The 21,836-nt window shown below is 31.6% G+C and overlaps 1 protein-coding gene across 1 annotated transcript in view; it reads right to left on the reverse strand.

The window, feature by feature from the left end:
- The window catches only part of LOC113509503 (calexcitin-1), a 58,587-nt gene extending 37,158 nt beyond the window's left edge, over nucleotides 1–21,429 (reverse strand). Inside the window, exons 1-2 of the mRNA XM_052892594.1 lie at nucleotides 21,320–21,429; nucleotides 19,076–19,104 (exon numbers count right to left, since the gene is read on the reverse strand). The gene's annotated coding sequence lies outside the window, so the exon portion shown is untranslated. The remainder of the gene's footprint in view (nucleotides 1–19,075; nucleotides 19,105–21,319) is intronic.
- Nucleotides 21,430–21,836: the final 407 nt, after the last annotated feature.

Raw genomic sequence — 21,836 nt, forward strand, 5'->3', positions numbered from 1 at the left:
TAACATAATGACCGTCATTATAAACACGTTAGTTACATTAAGTTCTCAGGTTTGATTCTCAATCGAGTTAATTTAGGATAGCTATAGGTTGTGACCTCAAATATTTATTATTTGGTTACTCATACAAGTAGATACATGTATGTTGTATGAGGTTCATAAAAAAAGGGTAAAGAGGTTTCTTACGGTAACCGCTTGCCATCAGCTCGATTGCCACCTCAGTGGTATAAAAAAGAGCTACAAAACTATAAAATTTTATGATAGCTACTTTTATTTATTAACTATATATACATACATAGGTATGTACATTGTTATAATCTTGAAACTTATTAAAGACGATTTTTCTAAAAGAACAAAAGAACAGTTTCATTTATTTATTTATCTTAAAAAGAAAATCTTCGCGCATTTTATTAAATACATAGACTAACATCCTAAATAGTTTTTTTTTTCTTATGAAAAACTTCTAAAATTCTAATTTACATTAATTTTTTTTTTATATACACTTAGAATGGCAAACAAGCTGACAGCCCACCTGATGGAAAGTGGTAAGTCGCCTATAGATATGAGCAGTACCATGGACATAACAGAGTATGCTGTCTCGCCCATGATACCCCCATGCGTTACCATTCCTGAGGACTCAGGTGTTATTCCTCTGTACCCAGTAAATTCACGCCATATCCCACCCTTCAAACTGAAACACAACCATGCAAACACAACTGCTTCACGGTTGAAACACGAATGGAAATGGGAGGTACCCTAGTAATCGACTCTTGTACAAAGTCTCCCTCTGGTAAAATAGAATTTTACTTAGATTATCGTTTGGTTACCTGACATTATTAAACTATCCTAATAATCTTCTAATTAGAAACTTTAGTTACATTGCCTGGGGCTTTTTAAATAGTATCCGATCTATTATACCCAAGGTACAATATACAAGGCCCTACTACAGTAGCTTATAAATTTTCCTTTATGTAACATAACATCATTATTAGATAGCATGTTTTTGTTCTTTTAACAATACACCAATGGAATGGAAAGCTGGACAGAAAAAGTAACGAATGAGGAAGTCTTGAAAAGGGTGGATGAGAAAAGAAAATTAATAAAAGCAATAGAGAATAGAAGAGGCAAAATGCTGGGCCAACTTATACGACATGAAGATTTTTTAAAGAGAACAGTAGAAGGTAAAATAGAGGACAAAAGAGGAAGGAGAAGACCGAGAAATAACTACATGGGACAGATAAAGGAAACACTAGGTGTCATGTCGTATAGGGAGGTCAAAGATATGGCCTGGGATAGAGCTGGCTGAAAGGAAATAAATTAGTCGCACCGATAAGAGGAAATTCTCAAATTAAAAACAAGAAAGAACAATATACCATAATTATGGTTACAAAATATTTTTTTTTTAATTGTTACATAAGTATGTGTTCATTTTCAAATATAGTGATACTAGGTTTTACTTGTGATATCATTCATGTAACCGGAATATTTATTTATTTATTTATTTGTTTGGAATATGTTATAAAATCTATGTATGAAAATCTATATCATTCTCCATCCTATATAGTACATACGAGTATATGTATACCAAATTTCATAGTGATTGGTTAAGCCGTTAAGGAGCTATAAAGTAACAAACAAACAAACTCACTTTCACATTTATAAATTTAGTAAGGATTAGATTTATGATGAAATATTACCGTGTGGTCCCGGTATAGGATGGCTTATTCCTTTCTTTTTTGTGGGTGTCGTAAGACGAGACTACAGGAACTTAATCGTCGAAGAATGGGTAGCAACGTCCCTTCTAAAACATTATCAAAACCTAACTACGATTGTTAATTCTAAGCGTGGCAACTAAACTATATTTAACAGTTAACGACTCTTAATGGGACCACTTTTCTATACTAAAATATTACTTAAAAATAATCATCAAATTAGATTATATCGTTGTAAAGACATCGTTGCACATACATCCAAAAATACCTACGCGTCGACCCCATAATCCCGTCGTTTTCGAAGTTGACATTAATTACATATGTACTTACAAGAAACAGCCGTATCCCATAGGGTTGCATTCCACCATGACTCAGGGCAATAGCTATTTACATTTCAAACGCGTCTCTTCCCTTTAATTATGGCAGGTGAGGTACATTTAACCCTTTTAGCATTTGCTATCGTGGAATTGTGAATTTTTTATACAAGTCCAAATGAATTTAGGAGTGGCTATATTTTTTTTTATTCCTTCGTTTAAATAAAAAAAGATAGATAAAGATAAAGATCAATTTATTTCCATAAATATCTGTGTAGAGTAGGTACATACTGGGTATTTTAACAGTGTTTTAGATTGAACATGTTTTGCCAATATTAGCATACAAAATTTTAGTCGTCAGATTGTGGCTTTACAAAAAAATATTGCAATTTATATAATGTCAAAAAATTAAATAGTATTTGCAAATATAAAAAATTAAATAGTATTTAAACAGAGAGTACTTAATATTTATACTATATATTTTATCATTTAAACCGAGTTTTATAAAATTTCTATGGGATCAGTCTTTTAATCAAGAATCCTTATAAAAAAAGAATTTCCCAAATCGGTTTACAACTAACAGAGTTATAAGGTAATAAACTTTAAAAAAAATACAACCGAATTGAGGGGTCTCAGATTTAAAAAGAAGGAGGGCTCCTTCTTTTTAAATCGATTGAAAAAAATAATGAGTTTTAGTGAACGCAAAAAAAGTCAATGCAAAATCGAAAACTATTTTTGACTGAATATAAAATATACTAAAAAACTAAATAAAAATAAATTACGCTTACTAGTTTAATTTTTATTTTATTTTTTATTTTTGGTGCCTATTTCAAATAAACAAAAAAATTATCCAACATCACATAGACAAATTAAATAACATTTTTTGCGTAGCATGCTGATATGCATTTGCCCCCGTATAAATATGGTCCCGACATAGAATAGGCCATCCCTTCCTTTCCCATGGGTGTCATAAGAGGCAACTAAAGGAACTTAATGGTCAAGGAATGAGCAGCAGCGTTCATCTTAAAAAATCGTCTAATTATGGCTGTCAATCCGCCTGCCTAGGATGGCAACTACTGGCAAAACTCCCCAATGCTGGTATGGACATTTACTATATGATTACATGCATATAAATGTCATTATATAATTAAATAAATTAAATTATCAATAAATACACATTAATTATTTTAAGAATAAAATATAAAGAAAGACTGTACTAACAAGTTTAGATGATCTTCAGTACTTAACAACGAAATATCGCCAATGAGTTATGACTTACGTTTATATCCGGATCTAATCCGCATATATATGATTATATTTATTACACATTCTCGCAAGCGGAGCACTTAATCCTAAATTAGTTTTGCACATTTGGCATATAAAATATCTTTTTTGATGGGATACGTACAAATAGATAGATTAATAGATAATTTATTTACATTACTTACAGTACACAAATAACATACATAGATAGACACGTATAGTTAAAAAAGATAAAAGAATATATATACAAAAAAAATGCATAAACAAAGTAACAATTTTTCCCTTTATGCGTGTGCTACAGTAACACAAAATGGTCACAACTCAGTTTAAATAGTGTAAGGAACTATATACTAAATTTTACTCGAAGTTTAGTTTTATATGTCACTTCATGTTTTCTTTTTTTATACCACGAAGGTGGCATTTATGGTAAACGGTTAATGTAGCTTATGGACGCCTGCAACATTAAGGATGTCACAAGTGTAATGCCGACAGACGTTAAAGAAATAATATGAAAAAAAAAACAATGTTATAATTGGGAAAAAAGGCCCAAAACAATAGCACTGCTGTAACAATAGATTGGAACTTTCAGGAAACTGAGGAGGCTTTATTTAACTCGCCTTTGTTACTTTGACGCGGGTTCAACAGGCTAACAACGGTGAAACAATAGGACCATATCGCTGTAAATCTGTAACGATATAACGTATACGATTGCACATTTTCACGATACGAATGGGATAGTTGTGAAATCGAGCGGCGCAAACGGTTATTTCTCTATACAGGCTGCTGTACTTTCTATGCAATAATCTATATACGAGGTGTTCTTTGATTACACGGATGAAGTGTCTCCATACAAATGCTATGCTAAAAATGTGGGTTAACTTTTTTATCCACGTGTGTGTGTGTGCGTGTGTGCGTGTGAGCGTGTGTGCGTGTGAGCGTGTGAGCGTGTGCGCGTGAGCGCGTGTGCGCGTGTGTGTGTGTGTTATTACTAAGTATGTGTTAAAAAATTAGAAATATACAAAATAAATACTTACGAATATTTTTGAAATAAGGAAATAAATAGATTTATAATGATCTTATTTTCACATACACGTTGCACTGTCAGTTACATTTTCTGTTATTCTTGTCTATTGTCGAATGGTAGATAACTCCATGTGGTGTGGGGGGAAAGGGATTGTTAGTAATGGAGACTGAGAATCCCATTGCTAGCAATATACCCAACCAGGTCGACCTCCTTGCGGTTCCCCCTGGAAACTATCATGGTTAATTCCTGATGAATTCATCATGATATGCTAACTGACCTGTTTTCATTCTCATCTATCACCCTTCACTGGTGCTCCGCCAGCGTATCCTGTTAGCGCAGGCGGGGCTACCATACCATTGTCACCCATCAAAAACTCCATGTGGTGTTAAATTCGTCATTTACACTTTCTAGGTGTTTTAAATAAATACTTTTAACTTTTAATAAATACTTTGTTGACCAAGTTGTTATCTTGTGGAAGTCTCTATTACTGGTTAGTCGATTACAATTATTTTGTTTACTTCTGTTACCATTCAAATGTGTGCGGCTGACAACATTTGAAGATTGAGTACTATCCCTATAACCCGAAGTTATACAAATTTCCATACTAGCTATCAATCTCCGAATGACATGTCCAAGCACGTTTGGCAAACGTGTTTCACTTCTAAATAAGGCATTTTTAGGTCAATTAATAGATCGGACGGAACATAGTGTTAACTTTTCGACGCCCAAACATGTTGTTCATATATATATATATATATATATATATATATATATATATATATATATATATATATATATATATATATATATATATATATATATATATATATATATAAAATATACCTGATCTAGAAAATTTTAATTTAATACAGTGTTGCACACTGGCATTATTGTAGTTTAAAAAAATATGAGCATGACAAACTTTAGTCAGCAGAAGTGACATTTAACAGACATAATATTTATTGGAACTCAATATTCTTTAATTAATTTTATAATAAAGAATAGAAGAGGCAAAATGCTGGGCCACCTTATACGACATGACGATTTTTTTACGAGCATAATAGAAGGAAAGATAGAGGGCAAAAGAGGAAGAGGAAGACCGAAGATTAACTACATGAGACAGATAAAGGAAACACTAGGCGTCATGTCGTATAGGGAGATAAAGGATATGGCCTGGGATAGAGCTGGCTGGAGGAAGATGCATGAATTAGTTGCACCGACAAGAGGAAACTCTTAAATGAAAAAAAAAAAATCTTTATATATAATTTAATAAGGTTTTACACTAAACAGTAGTTTCCATTATGTATTCATGAAACTAAACAATTTTCTCTAATACCTCGTTTTCGGAGAGGACTGAAGAGGAATTAATATTAACAATGGGGACTAATGGCTCCATTATCAGCTATATACACTCTCAAGTCGATATCTACGCGGTCCCCATAGAATCCATCGTAGTTAAATCCAGTTAAATTCGTGACAATGGTACAACTAACTTTAATCTCCCCTATTATCCCACATTCGCAGTCAGCTAGCGTAAACGGAAAGTCTAACATACCAACAGGCGCTACCTTGGTATCACTCTATTTCACTAGCATTCCGACCCGGTTTTGCATGCATAGATAGGTCTAGATCGGTATAAATCTCTATTTTTATTATTAATAATGTATAGAACATGTTATACGTTAATAATCGCTTTTGAATTAAAATTCACTTTTGGCCATATCAGAATTTATCAGTATTTTGCTCTTTTGAAGGCAAAGCAATAAACTGAGTTGTGACCATTTTGGGTGTTACGTATTTGTGTGTCTTTTATGTATTTTTCTTTTTTCTTTTTACATACGTGTTCTTTTATCTCTTTGTATTGTGCATGTCTATTTATGTCTGTTATTATTTGTATGTTGCAAATAATGCAAATTAATTATATATTTATCTATGAACGTAAGTGTTTTCAAAATTGGTTAATTATTTCTTTAATTATCCATTATTAATTTACAATTATACTCTTTCTGTTTATATTAATAATTCTTAGAAAAAAAAACAAACTATTTGTTGCCCTAAATACCCACGCATAAACATATTTACACTTTGTTTGTATACAAGTAAATTCTATCGCATAAAATAAAATGGTTTTATTGTCATATATTTACAAGAACTTTTGGGTTACAGCGACTATCTACTACATTAATAAATAATGTCTTATTTGGTATCATAACTCATTATTTATTACTGTGCGAGATATTGTTCTGGGCGCAATTGGCGGATCGATAACGCCGTTGTAAAATCATAAAACGTATTGTAATTATTTTGAAAGGATATTGTTATTGCATGTATACTTGTATATTATATGTGTATGTATATATATAATATATATATATATATATATATATATATATATATATATATATATATATATATATATATATATATATATATATATATATATATATATATATATTTGAGTCTCTCTCTCTCTCTCTCTCTCTCTCTGTGTGTGTGTGTGTGTGCGCGTGTGCACGTGTGTATGCGCGTGTGCATGTGCGTGTGCATGTGCGTGTGCGTGTGCGGGTGCGTGTGCGGGTGCATGTGCGTGTGCGTGTGTGTGTGCGTGTGCGTGTGCGTGTGCGTGTGCGTGTACCATAATATTATTGTTTGAATATTAAACTACAAATACGTCTAACGAACTGAGCCGTGCCCTGAGCCATAATCATATTTTATTTATACCTACCTTTTAATATTACTTGTATTTTGTGTTGTATTTTACATAATTAGTGGAAAGTATAATTCGTGGTTTGTACCTATATACGTAATTTAAATAAATACTATAAAGGAAAAAAAGAAATATATGTTTTTATTCAAGTAAACATTTTTTTTGCTGTATGATCCCGGCATAGAATAGGCCTCCTCTTTCTTTCACGTGGGTGTCGTAAGAGGCGACTAAGGGAACTTAATGATTGAGGGATGAACAGCAGCGTCTCTCTCAAAACATCGCCAAGGCCTTTCTGCGGTTGACACTCCGTCTGGTAAACGTGGTAACTACTCTTGGAACCTCCCTTTTTGGGGAGGCCTATGTTCAGCAGTGGACAGTTAACGACTAATTAACATCACTAATACAAAATATAATTATCATTACATCATAGTTAATATGATGATGATGATAATGATGGCCACCATGTTTCAATTTTTAGATTTTTTTCTACCCTTATTCTCCACTTATTATCCACATGTATACTTATTTTTATTTATTTATTTATTTATTCATTAGTACAAATATGTATACATGGCGGACTTAATGCTAAAAGCATTCTCTCCCAGTCAACCATAGGGAAAGTGTCAGAATACTCGAATGCGGTACTACTAATTATTGATATACATACATACTAAAATTACATATATAAACGAATAAATATATATGAATAACAAATATACTTACACATATATGACATATACTATATTATACACGAAATTGAGAATAATATAAAGGACTTACTGCACGGATAAAGTAAAAAAGTGAGCGTGAATGTTTTTTTTTTAAAGACGGTTTAGTCGGTAGTCTCTTAATGGCATCAGGAAGCGCGTTCCAGAGTCGTGATGAATGTAGGAGAAAAGAGTTTGAAGCGTAACCTAGTTCCTTTCTTAAAACATGCTCCTCATCCCTGCCTATCCACGTGTCCATACATTTTATATAGTAAATAGAAATACTTAAATACTTTTTTGTAAATCCATACATAAAAAAAACAATCATAGCAACACAAACAGACATACTCATGAATATAAATGCTTATATTATACTGAGATTGGATTGCATAGGGATTCGCAAGCAAAGTCGTCAAAAGGATTCCAATGGAATTTGGTACACAGATAGACAAACACATACGACACTTTACGGGAAAAGCTGCAGAACAAAGCTAGTTATCGTAAACTTTTGTTCAAAAAGAACAACAAAGAAATATTTCTTTCTACTTCTTCCCGAATAAACTTATTTTTGAATTAGACGTTATAACATAACATTTTTAACACACACGTGCTATTTGCCATTTCCAAGAAGCGATCGACCGAGATAATAAAACGATGAAAATTTTCTGGAAAAATGTTCTCATCGAAAATTCTAGAGCGCTCGTAAAGAGCCACTAAAGCGATCCTGAACGACTCTGAAACTCGCCAATTTCAGTATTTTAATAAAATCATTTTAAAATATATTTTTGTAAATTCTGATTCTAAGAATGTTGTTCAATATGGCTAAACAATAAAACCAACATATTTTTTATTATTCTTATAACAAATGCCTATTGTTAGCCTACTAGTTGGTAAAATTAATTTATTATATAAAAAAATGATTGAGAAATTAAAATAATAATTTAAAAAGTCTTCTATTTAATAATTATTATTATCGTCATCATATTAACAGTAGCCGTAGACTCATATACCCTATAGACTCCAACTAAGAAAAACTAATAACAGTAAATTTTTTTTTTTTTTTTATACAACTTAGAATGGCAAACAAGCTGACGGCCCACCTGATGGAAAGTGGTAACCGTCGCCTATAGACATGAGCAGTACCATGGACATAACAGAGTATACTGTTTCGCCCATGATACCCCCTATGCGTTGCCATTCCTGAGGACTCAGGTGTTATTCCTCTGTACCCAGTAAATTCACGCCATATCCCACCATTCAAAGCGAAACACAGCCATGCAAACACAACTGCTTCACGGTTGAAACACGAATGGGACAGAAGTATCCAAGCAATCGACTTTTGTACAAAGTCTCCCTCTGGTCATACTTCGTCAATGTAATTTTAACAATGCGTGAATAATTTAATAATAATTGACCGGAAGAAATCTCTTTTAGAGATAAGTTCGCCTCTGCTAATATTATTATTAACTTCTTGTTGTAAGTTTTAGTGCAATAAGAATATATATATATATATATATATATATATATATATATATATATATATATATATATATATATATATATATATATATATAGCTAATTATTTTTACAATTTTCACATTTTAATTTGATTCGATTGTTAATAATAGTGCAGAATACCTAAACTAATGAGGAATCTCGATTTTAAACAATTCGTCATAGTGGTAGAATACTGACGGATCTGACGAATATTACATATAAAGATCCATGCTTTAAAATTTTAAAAAGTTACTATAAATAAGAAGGATTATAATGATCAATGGATGGATATATGTTACTCTTTAACGCAAAAAGTTTTGAACAAATTAGAATTAAATTTGGTACAATGTTAGGTTAGATCCTGACTTAGTGCACAGGATACTTTTTGTACGGATACGGCTAATAAATATAAAAGTTTGTAATGATGGACCAATGAATGTTTGGTCACTCTTTATTAAAAGAAATTTGGTACACGGGTAGGCTACGTCCTAACTTAGCACACAGGATACTTTTTGTACTGATTCATGCGGGTGAAACCGCGAGATATAGCTAGTATTAAATAAGAACAACGTGAAACTAAATCATTAAACGCTGCACGAAATTGTAGATACATTCAAAGTGGTTCTCCAAGAGTCATTAGGAGATATCAAATTTCAAGATCGTACCGTAGGAAAATGCATGAAATTGTAGACGAGTTCAAAGATGAATTTTCTAGAATCATTACGGGATATCGAAATATCGTAAATATATTTATTTCTTTTTATTTAAACTTCAATGCGCAGTGAAACATATGGCGGACTTAACACCGGACGATGTTCTCTACCAGTCAACCATTGGGCAAACCGAGAAATAAGTAGGCGGTGCATTATTGAATTGCAGAAATATAAAAAGTAATACTAAATATATTTATATATTATAAACATACATGTAATATATTAAATAAATAAATATATACCTACATAAATATTACTGTAACAAATAATTAACTATAAAACAATATTAGAAGAGCAAATGAAAATCTATGACTCGAACAAAGTAGCAACCAGCAAAATTAAGTTTCAAAGGAAAGTATTTATATTGTTGTTTATATTTCTTCCTGAAAGAACCACTTAACTATCGTTACAGTAAGTCAAAGTTGATTTTCCCAGTTTAAAGTTATTAGGCGATAATAAAACCTCATGAGTAAATTAACATTTTTAAGCGACTTCAAAACTTGGGCAGGCACTGCAACTATTCTTATAAAAGGGAATATTTTGTTTTAATAATCACGCTAGAGTGATACGCTAGCTGAGTTCCAATGAATGACAATAGGCGAGGATGAAGTCAAGTTAGTTGGTCCTTCGTGAACAAATTCACCAAGAATTAAACAAAATACTTTCTAGAAGATATGACAACAATGAAACAATAAAGTCCGATTTTAGCAACCTTTCCTCCATAGGAGAATATTAGCTTACTATTGGAACTTAGGATTTTTTTTATTTGTTTCACTAATCAGTTTAGGCAACCTAAAAAAAAGCAATCAAACTGCCTCCGATTAAACTGTTTATAATTACTCCTCTCCATCCAAAGGTTGCTTGGAAGAGATCGCTTTTAGCGATAAGATCGCCCGTTGTTTTCTCACTGTGATTATTCCTTGTAATTGTTTGTATCTATAATAAGTTTACTATTGTAATCTTTTGGAGAAAACAATAAAGAGTATATATCTATCTATTAATCATAATAAATTCTTGCTTCGTCACTACACGAACACATTACTGCCAACAGAAAAGAAACATACTTCTAATTCTATATATGAAACCATAGATTCGTCATGGTACCGTAGAAAAACTGCGGCAAACTGTAGCCAAGTTAGAAGTAAGGTTCTGGATCATTAGGAGATAGCGACGACATGTGGTCACGGCATAAAATAAACCACCCTTTTCCTTCCCATGGATATTATAACAGGTGACTAAGAGAGCTTAGTAGTCGAGGGATGGGCAGCTGCGTTCCTCTTAGAACGTCACCAAAGATTAACTGCCTGCCAACCGGCGACTATTAGAAAAATCTCCCTTATGGGGGCAAACTATGTTCAATAATAGACAATTAATGGCTGATACTGATAATAATGATGATTACGACTTAGTGAACAGTTTGATTTGTTCCACTAATCACTTTATCTTAAGGTATCCTGAGAATAAAAAGCAGTAATAACACATTCTTGCTTCGTCACTACACGAACACACTTCCAAATGTATATATGTAAACCATAGATTCGTGCTGATAACGAAGGAAAACTGCGGCAAACTGTGGCCAAGTTGGAAGTAGGTTTCTGAGTCATTAGGAGATACCGGGAGCGGAAAGTGAACGAGCGTGTTGCCTCAACGTAATATCTTCCTCACATGTACCGAACCCATTTTTGTGGGAACTCTCGATAATGGTTGGCGTAGAAATATTTTAAAAGTTTTCACACAAATGCTTGGATATATTTGAATATTTTTTTACTAGTTTTTAACCGCATCTTTGCTTGCGTGACCGGGACTTGTTCACTGACCGGAATAAAATGTAGCCTATGCCCTTTTTCATCCCGTAAAGGACGTGTATACCAATTTTTATTAAACCGTTAAAGTCCTGTGAAATAACAAACGCAACCAATTTCGTATTTATAATTGTTCGATCCAAAATATAGATGTAATAATTTTACCTACATCATCATCAGTCTTTAACTATCCAATGCTGCCAACATAAGCCTGGTTACAGTTGCCAATTTTACCTAAATTATATATTAAATATATATATTTTAACATAAATTGCAAAACTTCGAATACCTAAAAGCCTACCAATAAATTCCAATCAATTACTAAGCAATCATTTATTTTCTAATTTGGTATATCGGCTTTCAGGCAGACCTGCCAGCCGTGGCCTCGGTATGTCTATTTTTCACCGGCATTCATCGTTAGTGACGGTAGACACGCTAAATTATCATACTATATTAATAAAATACAAGAATTCAACAGGCCAAATTTTTTATCAAATTTACTTAGGTACCCGTGGAGTCCAAAATATATAAATTATTTGGATACAAATATGTTTGAATGTTTAAACGTTTTTCAATCACGTTCAAACGATCGAACGGAAATGAAATAATGTTCGTATCTACATAGACAAGTCATATCCTAGATGGGAACAAGTGAAATATTTTTTATTCTAATATACGTAAGATAATTAACACAATGTTGCCCTAAGAAAAACCGACTTCAATTATGGTAAGACCAGTTATTTTGATTGAAAAAGTAAAAAACTAGACCGATTTTATAAAATGATGAGACCGATATGTAAGTATATTCTTTTACGTAAAATAAATTTCATATCCGTTTACAATTAACGGAGTTATAATATAACAAACATAAAAAAATACAACCGAATTAAAAAACTCCTACTTTCTAAAGTTGGTTGAAAACAATTGACAAATAATTAAAAAAAAATACAAAACTGTCATATAGATAGAGCATGGAGTGTCAAACATGGGTCAAAGTATAATCAGCTAATTTGACGTTTAACTGTCAAAAATAATAAATATAACACATATATTAGTTCTTTTAAATTAAAACAGATCGCGCTTTTTTTCAATGTTGCAAGTAATCGGATTAAAAACTCCCATGTCTGTTCGATTTTTTAAATTTTAATATAAAGTATTGGCCGAATATCCCTGAATTTAAAACGTGAATAAAGCCAAAATAAATAATTAAAATATATCCATACATATGGGCGTAATGTTTGCAAATTAATATACAAGCATTAAATAAAATAGTAGCTTTTTTCAATAATTAAAAAATAAATACATATTTTTTAACTATAGGTACTCATTTATAAATAAAAGTAATCAGTAAAGATAAGCAGCATTATGAATCATTATGCGCTGTTTATTTTGTTCTTTCAAATATACCTTAAACATACCTCAACCCTACAATATAATTTCTCTTCTATACAGAGAAATAAGTTTACCTTATTACTCTATTCATCTACAAATGGACAAAAAGTAGAGCTATTTTTAGGGAAACATTTGTATTGAGACACTATCTATATAATCAAAATACTATTAATGTTTTTCATAAATAAATACTCATTCATTCATTCCAAGATCAAATTATATTAAGAGAATTCTAAATATCTGTGAAGAATAAAAAAAAAGGTCACTGTGAAGAACAAAAAAAAGTATTACTGTATACAATAAAGCTATGCTGTGCCCTTCTCTCAAACTCATCCTTTTTTTTTTATACAACTTAGAATAGCGAATAAGCTGACGGCCCACCTGATGGAAAGTGGTAACCGTCGCCTATAGACATGAACAGTACCATGGACATAACAGAGTATACAGTTTCGCCCATAATACCCCCCATGCGTTGCCATTCTTGAGGACTCAGGTGTTATTCCTCTGTGCCCTGTAAATTCACGCCATATCCCACTCTTCAAACCGAAACCCAGCCATGCAAACACAGCTGCTTCACGGTTGAAACACGAATGGGACAGAGATACCCAAGCAATCGACTTTTGTACAAAGTCTCCCTCTGGTTCCAAAATGACAGATAATCGTTTGAAAAAAGAACGGAAGCTGTTCAATACATATATTTGAATGTGTATAAACGTCTTATACAGTAGTTACAATCCTGCAACCCGTCATTTTTGTACGAAATATCTATAAGACGAAGTGTAACAATAGAGAGCGTCGTAGCCTAGTAGCGGCAACCCTGAATTGTAAGACCTTCAAGATCGTTGCGAATGGCCAGGAAAAACTTACAATTCAAATTTCCGACTACCTCTTTAGTAATAGTATGTAATAAACAAAATAAATAGCTCCCATTTACTTCGGTACCACAATCTTAAATCGAGACAATGATAAATTATCATCTCCCCTGAGACATTAGATTCAAATTTGTTCGGTCAAATATAGGCAAGCTGAGTGCTGAGTTCACCACTGTGATAACAATTGACTAATGCTACTTCCTACTCCATTTGGAGTAACAATCGTGAGCAAATATAATATTTATTTTAATAGAAATCTTGTCTTAGTAATATATTAAAATCGTAACTAGACCATATCTGTACATAGGAAATGTTTAAAAATTTATATGTCCCCACATGTCAATTTCTGCCGTATGATCCCAGTATAGAATAGGCCAGCCCTTCCTTTCCCATGCGTGTACAACATGTCCTCTCTCATCGTCATCATCATACCAGCCTTTAACTGCTAAACATAAGCTTCCTCCTCTGGGGATTTTGCTACCATGTTTGGCAGGTGGATTGGCAACCGCAGTTAGTCTTTGGAGCTATTTTAGGAGGGGCGCTGCTCCCCATCCCTCGCCTTCCCTTAATCACCTCTTATGACACTCACAGAAAAGGAAGGAGTGTCCCATTCCTTGCTAAGACTACGCGGCGTTTAGTTTCTTATTAGTAGTAATAAATGTACATTATGGCAACTCCATTTACACAGCATAGATAGAAAAAAAGTAGCATGTTTCTAGCGAAACATTTGTATGGAAACGCTTTATTATTATAACCTAAGTATAAAGGTAGTTAAATCATGAAATATATCTCGAGTGCTACTTCAGTTGGAAAATCTATCAGTTATTTTGAATTACAATATGTAGATTTATCTCATTTGGGAGTAACACAACACTGTAAATTTGTGAGTTAGCTCGTTCACAAACTTTGGCTTGATTAAAGTAGTAATAAACGCTAACTAAAGTTGAAACTTATTTGAATGGACAACCTAATATTAGAAATTATGAACCAGAGGGTATAATCCACAGCAGTTGTGCAACGTACTAGGCGAGACAATAAAAAATATACTAGTAAGCATATAAAGTTAATATATTATATCAATATATATTATATATTTGTATCATTGAAGATGAAAAATTTTAATTTCGGCGTGAATGTACTCGGTACAGAGGAATAACACCTGAGTCCTCAGGTATGGCAACGCATGGGGAGTATCATGGGCGAAACAGTATACTCTGTTATGTCCATGGTACTGCTCATGTCTATAGGCGACGGTTACCACTTTCCATCAGGTGGGCCGTCAGCTTGTTTGCCATTCTAAGTTGTATAAAAAAAACTGTTATGTTATATTTAATGGCACTGCTCATGTCTATAGGCTACGATTACCACTTTTCGTGAGGTGAACTGTCATCTTGATTGCCATTTTTATTTATATAAAAACAATTAAAAATATAAAAATGAACCTCCTCACTAATACTGTGAATTCCATAATGAAATTTAGAATACCACTTTTGCACCCTATAGCAAAAATAAAAATATTTTTCAATTATTTCTATTTCAGTATATGCAAGCAAACAATATGTAAAACTATATCAAATTTCAAATTGATAACACTAGTAGTTCCAGACATATAAAACAGGCCGACTGCGGACGGTCGGGCAAAGTCGTGCCATAAGGGTTCCTTTGTGCCTTTTTGGTACAGTAAAAACAAACAAAAGTGAACAACATTCGAAATTCAAACATATTATTATCATATTTAACGTAGGAAATTGAAACTGCGTAGTAGGTAGGTACTCAGAGTACTTTATAATAACCCGTTATTATAACTCGCGGTGTGAATATTATATTACTATAACATGTCACGTAGCGTAACAATAATATTGTTATTGTTTCTTAGAAAAATCTAATATTACTTAAAAAAAATGTTATATTCTTTACGTCCTTTGTGTGTCACTGAATTAAATATGAACGGTAATAAATCTATTCGATCTAAAATTAATCTTTTGTTATGAAATGTTTATGAATTGGACATTAATTATTGAGTATCTGGTAACCAGAACTTTTATAACTTCATTCACTAACAATTTAAGAGCGCGCTCTGGTAAGCGAAGCTCTTTCCAATTACTCCAATTTCCAACGAAAACTTTACATCTTGACACGACATGTCTCCAACATTTTCCTTAATCTGTTTGACATAATTACTGTTCTAGTATTCGTTTTTCTCCTCCTTATATATGTGTATATTCTTTCTGTAATAATGTTCATGAGTCTCTAGAGTCTCGGCTATTTTCAAAAAACAAACAGGTTGTCAATTCATCTTTATTAGTTTGCGTGCAACACCAATACTGAATCGATTTTAATTATTATTTTTTACAATCAATAGTCACTCCTGTATTGGTCCATATTATCTAATTTCGTCACATTACTCTTTGTGAAATAAAAAATTGCTTATTACGACACTAAATCTGGTTATAAATACATGATAAATTATTTAAATTAAGAACGCGGGACGGATGATTTTAAAATTTATGATGTTTAAATTATTTGAATTTAAATACTTAAATATTATAAATCTACTTCATCTTGTCGGCCAGTCTTAATTCATTTTAAAATATATTTAATTTTTGTAGGTATATTATTTTTTAAATAACAATTAATCTAAATTGTTAGTTTTGAGATTTTAACATTTTAATCCTAGTAAATATATAATTTAAATCTCCGTTATCACCGATGATTATAAAACACTTTTCTACCGTTTTATTTCAATAGTTAATAACAATTTAAAAAGATATTTTTTTTTATAGTCACATTAAATAAAAAAAGACACATTTAGTCCAACTTTACCAGTATACACACAGTCTTACCTATTTCTTTTTAAAAGAACCATTCATTTCAATATATTTCCATTATTTCGTAACTGTAATGTAATAAATAAACATTCCCCTATAGGGAATGCGTCTTAGTGTTAAATAAATTTCAACATTCACTAGGGACGTAGAATCGATATCATTCGTTTTCACTTCAAAAGAGTAAAAGGCGCTAGTGCGTATAAATAAAAAGTAAATATATTCACGACTATAATCCCTAATGGAAATGCTTCTGACATTTGTCAACTTTTGCCATTGCGGTGAACTTAACATTCGATATGCTCACTTTCAAGGTCGGCACCTACCTGACGCCTCTGGGTAATATTTTACCCCCTCCCCCCCACACACACACACACTCGCCTAACGACGAAAAAAGAGTAAAATGTTAACTACGCCCAGCACATATTTTGACGACGAAAAAGTAAGTCGAATTTGATGCGATCCTTTTCTGATGACCTCTCGGCGCCCCTTTTGGACCTCGGCAGCACTTTTCAATCCTATTCGACTAATACTACTTACATTTTTCCGAACATATAAGAATCCAGTGTAACAGGAGACGAGACTACCACTGACACTCGAATTAATTTTATTTCTTATTGGTGTTTTCCATGCCTGGTGAATTAAATGTAAGTTTAAGTGGACACATGGAAAGATTGCTTGTTGGTTTGTCTATATATCGAGATAGTACACTAAATCAGGATGGTCTATTATGTTACAATTTATAAACCTTAAAATATCAATATAAATTATAATTAGCTATCCATCAATAATTTTTTTTTTACAACACAGGGGGCAAACAAACATGCGGCTCACCTGATGGTAAGTGACTACCGCCGCCCATGATTACCCACAACACCAGCGGCATTGCAGGTGTGCTGCCGGCCTTTTAAATGATATGATAATGATGAGTAATTGATAACGTCAACTATCCGTTTAGTCCCGGCATAAAATAAGACACTCTTTCCTTTCCCGTTTGTGTCGTAAGAGCGACTAAGGGAGGGCGAGGGATGGGCTGCAGCATCCCTCTTAAAACACCTTTAAAGCCTAACTGCGGTTGCTAATTCGCCAAGCGTGGTGGCTACTGGCAAAATGCCCAAGGGGAGGCTTATGTTCAGCAGTGAACAGTTAAGGCTAATATGATGATGATATGGTAAATTGATAATGAATTAGCCAACTGTTAAAGTAAATTCTTGTCAATAGATTGCAACATATACATATAAGGCTGGTATCGCACAATTGTGTTGCATTATCGGAATAATGACGACATAAGGATAAAATTGTCACCTTTCTTTTCCTTCCCTATGTCATAAAAACCGATATCATGAGCGTAGCAAATCATAAATACGGAAAAATCGACTGATACTCTACCACAACGATAATAGTCGACTAATGCGTTTGACTATGCCATTTCTTCGTCAAGATATTTGCCAAAAAAAACAAAGAAAAGAAAAGAAAAATAATATAATCTCTATAAATTTACGATTACAGGATATTTGAATAATCATCATCCTTTGAACGGAGTATTCCACTAATGAGACTGAATATTTTATCCCCGAGAAAAATGAGTCATAAAGTGACAAAATAATTTGAACAACCAATTTTAACACGACGCACCTACTCGTAATTAATATTAAATTTACTTATTTAATTCATTATATATGTAAGTCAAATATTTCTGCCATTTTTGAATAAATGTAGAAAAAAAAATCTTTAGAAAAAATTTCAGGTAGAAAATTCCCTTTAAAAGATTTTCCTGTTTTCACATCTTATAGCGAATCCTATGGGATTCCTTCCTCAGCGTTGCCAAATTGGGTATACGAGTATTTTTCGCAATTTTGGGTAAAAATTTTCGTGTTTGCAATATCTTGTAGTAATGAAATTGTTGAAGAAGTTTTTGGGAAAAATAAAATGGGTGTGAAAAAGTTGGGTAATGTTTTTGGCAGTTTTGTTATTTGTAAATCGTATACAGTAATATATAGATCAATAAAACATACTATAGAAACAAATATGACTTCTTTTTTATACTTTTCGTAGTACCGTTCGTTAAATAAAAAAAAGAAACTTAAATTTTTCATAAAATTTCACAAATTAACATTTGACATTTAGGTAGAAATAAAAAGTCCCATCTGGAATCCTTAACCAAAAATATACTATTCCGAGGTAGTAAATACTGAAGGTATTTGTACAGAATTCAAATTAAGCTGTATTTAATGAAGAATTGTAACTCACTCGTTAGTTGCCGCACTGCTTTGATGCACCTGCAATCAAAGAGAATTTTCATTAACATCCGTCGCTGTGAGACTACATTGCTATCAAACTGTACTAATTGGGCAACTGAGTGTGATTTTACACAGATATATTATATTTGTATGTTGTTGATAACGTATTTGCGTTTTCCAATTTATTTTGAAACGAATTAATTCGTGAGTTCACAGCATTATTGTAATGATTATGACATACTATTGTTATTATTAAAAAGAGTAAATACTATTTTTAACAAACTTTGAAAGAAGAGTATGTTATTAATGTACAAGTAATTAGTATATTAAAAAAAAATTCAAGACATGTACCCAAAATTTACATACAATTCGACTTAATGCTAACCAGATATATTTTATCATATATTATAAATATTGACAATATATCAATATATTCTTGTTATTATTTATAAGTAACGGACGACGTAAATCATAAAATTTTTTTTTTTTTGCAAATAATATATTATCAAAACAAATTATTATTATTATTGAATTTCAACATTCTACCTAAAATCATACCGTCCGTAATTGCAAAGAACCAAATTAGATTACATAGATACTGAAACAAAAGTTTACTCTCTAAGGTGCCCAGTACAGCATGCAGCCACGCCCAAACTTCCATCAAACAATTTCAGGTCAAAACATTTAAACTAAAGTAAACACAGACCCCAAATTCGATTAAAGTTCATTGTTTATCACTGTACCACTTAATAATCACATTATATTCCTCACAATTATTGATAAAATAAATCATATGTTAAATTCTTTTTTTATTTAAATATATTTTTTAATAAATATAAATAAACATATTAAACTATTTTTGTTTAACGTGCCAAAGAAATTTGCGTAACAATTTTTATAATAATTGTTACGCAATGGAACAAAGTAATAACGCCCAATTTCAATCTACGAAAAATGTACCCATTCTCGAAAAGATTTTTTATTCAAATGCCAAACAATAGAATATACGATGACATTAATGGTACGTAGATATAATCAATTATAAATTTATTATTAGTCAATTATAAACACATATATCGTTGTCTTTTTTAATATAAATAATTGCACTATATTTTGCTTATTTTGATAATTGTTAATTAATTTAATCTATATTTTTTATTTTGATATATTTTTTCCGAAATATTAATTATAATATTTTTTTAAATAAGGTATCATAAGAGTCTATAATAGATATACATTAATACAATTTTATTTTGATTAGATTTAAGTGAAAATAAATTTCGAACAAAAGAAATATAAAAATAAAATAAATTGCTAATATTGAAAGTTGTCACTTAGTGGAATAAAATATTTTTTTTGTTTATTATTTTACTAGAACTAAGTGTAGTACTATACTAAACAGTATAATTAATATTAAATAGAAATTTAATACACAATATAACACAAATATCGAAATCTAATTGCTGAACCCCATTCTAACTCGTCTATTATGTAAGAGTTTACCATACAAATATTAGCTGTTAAGTCTGACGTCCGCTTTTACAAAGTAGAATAAATCCCCATGGGGTCTGTGCAAATGTTTGTTTTATGGTAAAATGAATGGTAAGAGCCGTTTAACATCACGCAACATTTAACAATTCGAATTCAAACATACTTATGGAGTACGCAGTTATAAGTCAATAGTGAAAAATCTAGTAATTTTACACGATTAACACAAACAATGAAATATAAACAATAAGAGAGAAATATACAATTAAAGAAAATAAATAAAACACTTATCTATTTTATTTCTTATAATTCTCCATTTTTATAAGCAATTTAGAGTAAGTTTTTAATTGTTTAATTATTAAATGTACTATACTATTATTATAAAATAATAAATATTTTTATGTATCATCGAATACTCGATTGATAAGAAATTATTGCAGTTTTTTATAAATTGGCCAAATTACATTTGTTTTCTTAATTAAAAATATAAAAACGAAATGATTTTTAATTTATGCAGTACAAAGCACTGCAAATGTATCTTAATAATTTTTATTCGTTTCCCAAGAGTCAAGTTAAACTTTAACAACTTAAACGGAGCAACTTCGTAGCACGTCTTCGCGTTTCAAATGGAAACTTGACAAAACTTTTACTCAAAGCCATATAAAAGAAGTCAATAAAAAAAAGAGTATTTATATTTATTTTTTAAAAATAAAAAATTCAAATTTTAAAAATGGAACACTGCTATCGTATAAAGGGGCGTACCCACCTGCGATATGTTGGCGGGCTACTGCTACGGTGTCGCGACGTCAAATGCCGTGCGGCGGACGAGTTTTGCCTGAAGTATGGACTATATACTCGTACTACTGCAGTTGCAAAGAACCTGCTTGAAGATTGATCGCTAGAATTTCAGCCCCTGGGATATTTGGACTGTGTATCACTTTCGATTTACCAAGCAAATTGACTCTTTCCTACTTGAAAGGGTTGTTTCAGCGATTAAGTGGGGTGTTCGTTGTGTTGACATTTAATAGTCAATCATTTTTGAAAATGGAATTTGCGGTAACTCTGACTTTGTTCTTCGGGGAAATGGAACAATTAGCGCACGGCAATTAATATAAAGTACTTTAATAAATGTAACTGTAATATAATAAATTGAAAGATTGAGTTTTGTTATGGGAAGTGATTGATATTGAAAGATCTAAATATATATATATAAATATATATATATATATATATATATATATATATATATATATATATATATATATATATATATATATATATAT

This window comes from Galleria mellonella, unplaced genomic scaffold (genome assembly GCF_026898425.1).
Source record: "Galleria mellonella isolate WM207_F2 unplaced genomic scaffold, CSIRO_AGI_GalMel_v1 utg159, whole genome shotgun sequence".
NCBI classification, from domain to species: domain Eukaryota; kingdom Metazoa; phylum Arthropoda; class Insecta; order Lepidoptera; family Pyralidae; genus Galleria; species Galleria mellonella.